Below are 5,044 nucleotides of genomic sequence, written 5' to 3' on the forward strand. Positions count from 1 at the left end.
TCCACCCTTTGGATTTGGCCGAATTTCCCCACGAACATGGCACCAAATTTTAGCTCCAAAATTCATGCTCATATGAACTACATCTACAACATTTGAGATGGCAAATTTTCAAGCAAAATTTACATTCAAAGGAGCAACAGGATTCTCCAACTACTAAACCTAGGCTCTGATATCACTTGAAGGAAATATTTGTGAAAACTAGTTCATTTGAGCAACATCTATGCATGTTATTAACAATTAAAGGGCGAAATCATGCTTGTATGCACTCAAAAACAAAACTTAACCCATGAAATTCAAAGCCTAGTAGTTGTAGTGAACCAAGACTCAACTCAAAACAAAGTGAATTGAGAAATCTTATACCTTTGTTGATTCCTCTTTGCATAAATAAAGGCTAATCACCCAAGAGAGAGGACCTTCATTTCTTACTTCTTAGCTCTATGGATTTCTTGGAGGAGGATGGATGCATGGATTCTCTAAGTTCCCAAAATAGAAAACCTCTAAGTCTCTACACCAAGGAGAGCATTGATGAAGAGATGAGTGATCTAGGAAGAGAGATGCTAGTAATTTCTCCCTAGCGTGGCCGGCCTTCATTAGAGAAGAGAGAGCTTTTGTGTTCTCTTATCTTCCCTTAGAAAACCCTAATTATGAAAATGTTATAAAGTCCTTTATATAGTCCCTTCAATTAAGTGACAAAAAAGAACCAAAACCCATTTCCTTCTCTATATGGTCGGCCTCCTTGTGCCTTTGGGCTGTTTAGGCCCTTTTGAGTTTTTAGTCACTAAATTGTTATACAACTTATGTTAATGGGCTTAACATTCAAATCCCATTGGGCCTTGAGGCCCAAAACTAACCCGAGGTCTATAACGAACTTATTCGTTTGATTAATTAACATATTAATTAATCCTAGCCATAAATAATTAAACCATTTAATTATCCTTACTCATCTCCATTGTTTCTTCAATCTCTACCTTACTCGGTGTATGATCCATTAGGTTCCTTTTAGCGAGGCAGTGGGCAATTAGAACTCTTCAAATCGATTATGAATTTAAACTTACTTTCAATCCTCCATTTAGTGATTATACACCTTTAGGGCTTCCACAAACCATGAGTGACACCTAGCAGTATGTCATGTGACATGGGTTCCAACCACAAGACAACTATGATGCCTCAGGTCAAAGAACTAATTTGCATTATCCCAACCATGAGTTCTCATGTGACATGGGTATGAGAAGTACTTGTTGATCGTGTTCAGTGGACTCATTCTGTATTGAGAACCTACATCCTTGTCTTGATGTCAGTCACACCAATGACTCGAGACCGGTCATTCTTCCTAAGAGAAAACATATCACGTATTGATCTGAATGGACTGTCAATGCCCAATTGGCAATCATATGATCAAGAACTTTTAGGATATGTATTTGAAAGAGAATGGTCTCATGAATCTAACTTCTTTAGATCACATTCTCCCAATTACATATTTCTTGGACTTATCATTTAAGCATATAACTTTTAGATGAGATAGCTTCAAACAATAATCTTTGCCCTTTATATTAAACCAGATTAGTTTAACATGTGAAATGTCTGTAATGTATCATCATATGATTGGCTTTAGGGCACATTTCCAACATTTGCATCCTCATAGAATTGCAAGTTGCCTCACAGGGTGCCATTAGTGCACCAATGTACTCCAATGAAAGGCTAATTTGCCTTGTATTGAAAGTTAGATGTTCTCTTGCTTTCGGCTCTTCACTAGTATCCCGTTCCCACTAGACTTAGCAATTTCGTACACAACTCGTTAACATGACACATAGACGACATGAAATAATGGGTTTTGGTCAGCAAGATAAGAATCCGTTAATAACGGATCCTTAACAGGTTTACACGAAGGTTACATGTCGGTAACCTATTTCCAGGGGCAAACCGACTTAGGGGCAAGGGGGTCAGCTGACCCTCCGAACTCCGGTGAATCTCCATGGATGACATGGGTGCTACCCCTTTGAAGGTTGGAGTTGCCCTTCGTATATGCCCTTTAGCTGCTTGGTAAAATGCATTAGAGAGGTGTTGCCTCTTTATAGTCTAGTCCTAATATTAATTAGCTCTGGCTTGTTTGTTGGTTGTGATTACAATTGTGGGAATAAAAAAAAAGAACCAAGTAAAAGATTATCCAAAAATGCATAGTAAATGAAATGGTAATCAAAGAATGAACAAAGCATCATCATTCTTGGACAAGCAAATTAATGGGATGGAATGATATCAATCACTATTAGTGTGTTCAAAATAAGGAAAACTAATGAAAATGTTTGAAAACTTTGAGTTTTAATCAAAATGACAAAAAGGTGTTGTAAGTGAATAGTACCAAGAGTTACTTTTTAGATTAAAATTCTCATTTTCATTAAAAGTAAACAGTACCGGTAGTGTTTCGTTAAAACTCCCTTGAAAATAAATGTGTTCCTTTGTTAAGCATTCATATGAGAGAACAACCTTGGAACATGTTAGTTACCCATGCAAATAAGGCTTTAACAGGTGTGCATTATGTCTTTGCAAATGACTTCAAGCCTACCAAGACTTGATGAAATGGTGATTTGCATGCTTGATGCGTAAAATAACTTGACACACAAATTAAACCCTCTTTTTGACAATTGTAGTATAGATGTAAGTAGGGTATCGTTCTAGGCCGGGGATTAGGAGGGATTGCTAATCTATTCTAAATTAATTTAAAAATATTAAACAAGACTAAGGACACAAAACTAGGCTAAAAACTCTAATAACTCGAAACACACTTAGAATGACTCAAAATAATGAAAACAATCAAATTAGACACTAGGAACTGAAATGGACGGAAATTGAATTAAAAGACTAACAACAATGAAAACTAACTAAATAATATAATTTAATAATGGGGGGTAGTTTGGTTTTAACGAGAAGTAAATTAAACTTAAATAAATTACAGAATTGACAAAAGCATGAATTAAGGTGAAATGATAGGTGACAGACTAGCTAGAGGGTTCTTCTCCACACATGACACATATGCAACCTAAATTGATTTTCAGTTGTTCTTTCAATAAATTGTAAATCTCAACGCCCCAAATTAACCGTGAATTGCACTAATTAACCCTCAGTTTTTCCACAAGTTATTGGGTTGGATGATTGCATACGACAACCCAAAACATTCCCTACAAGTTCCCTACATGAATTGCATAATAGAGATACAAGCAAGAATCATTAAGTTCTATGAAAAACATAAGCATTGACGAGACACTCGTTACTATGATTTGCATGAAACTTATGCCAAGAATTTACTTAACGTGATTGTGTATAACAACCTTCACTACTTGTGAATATAAGTTCATAACGATTAGGTGAAATTCACTTATATTCTAGCATCAAATTCATGCATGTAAATTAAGTATGCATTCTTAATCGACATACAAAAATAAGTTATCAATCAAGCAGTTAAGCAAATTAAATCACAACTCAGAAATCACAACTGAAGGTAATCAATTCATATTACAAATATATTCATGGCTTTCGAATTAACCTCTAACCAAAATAAATTTAGTTACACATTATTATCAAATTAAACCAAAAGTAAAACATGGGTTTGAGAAGATAAAACCAAGAAGAATGGAGTGAAACTTTGCTCTCTGTGTTGCTCACGCTTGGTTCTGTGCTCTCTGATCTCCCCCGTGCTGATTTCTGCGCTGTTTCCTCCTGACCTTCACGCTGCCAAAGGCAGCTCCCTCTCTCCCCGCGTCTCACTCTGTCCACTCTCCTCTTCCGCGTCAGTCCCAGCTGCATGGGCAGCTTTCCTCTGATTCTCCCTGGCGTCTGACTCTGTCCGTCCCGCTCCCCCAATTTCCTCCGCCCTACCCCCCGTAACCTCTCACTTATTATTCCTTTTGTTTCTTTAAGGCAGCAAAGCAGCTTGCTGCTTTTCTCCTCCCACGCCTCCAGCTGGTATCCCACAATGGGTGGTCAAGAAGAAGAACAATAATAAGAAAAGAGTGAGTGTTTTGTGGTAGGTGCAAAAAGCACTCATGCTAATGCTAGCTGGACTCGTTCCCTAAAAAAAAACAAAAGTATCACAAATCCTATAATACGTAAAAACAAGGTAAATAGCTCAAAAATATAAGGAACTAACTAAGAAAAGACGAGTGAATTTGAAGTAAAAATATATATAAATATGATCCGATCAATGCTATTTCTGTTATAAAAAAATGTGTGCGTTGCGGGCGCTATTCTCACTGACCCCTTTAATAATATATCCTCGATCCCCCACTGCTTGTTTCGACATGTCAAGGAAAAAAGTTATTTTGATGATTTTAATTTTTTAAACTACTAAAAAAAACTTACTATAAAATACAATAGCCATAGTATATATGTATATATTGTATATTAAATATGTATTATTATATTTGTCACATCTCGGCCCGGGTCCACCATATCCAAGGCACGTTCCACCACGGTAGTACGATATTGTCCGCTTTGGGCTTACCATTCCCCCACGATTTTGTTTTTGGGAACTCACGAGCAACTTCCCAGTGGGTCACCCATCATGGGATTGCTCTTGCATGCTACTCGCTTAACTTCGGAGTTCTGATGGAATCCGAAGTCAGTGAGTTCCCAAAAGGCCTCGTGTTAGGTAGGGATAGGAATATACATTTAAGGATCACTCATCTGGGCGATGTGGGATGTTACAATCCTACCTAGATGGGTGATTGTAACATCCCACATCGCCCAGAAGAGTGATCCTTAAATGTATATTCTCATCCCTACCTAGCACGAGGCATTTTTTATGTGAAAATGAACTTAACACACAAATTAAACTCTCTTTTGACAATTGTAGTAGATAAGTAAGTAGGGACCGTTCTTAAACCGGGGATTAGGAGGGATTGCTAAACACTCTAAACTGACTCAAAGATACAAAAGACAAACTTAAAACGTTTGGCTAGACTCAAAAGACTCAAAACAAGCTAAAAACACTCGAAACTGCCTAAAAACATCAACTAGGCAGTTTTTTACTCTAACACAATTTTTGGACGAA

The sequence above is a fragment of the Malus domestica genome, chromosome 17 (genome assembly GCF_042453785.1).
Source record: "Malus domestica chromosome 17, GDT2T_hap1".
Taxonomy (NCBI): domain Eukaryota; kingdom Viridiplantae; phylum Streptophyta; class Magnoliopsida; order Rosales; family Rosaceae; genus Malus; species Malus domestica.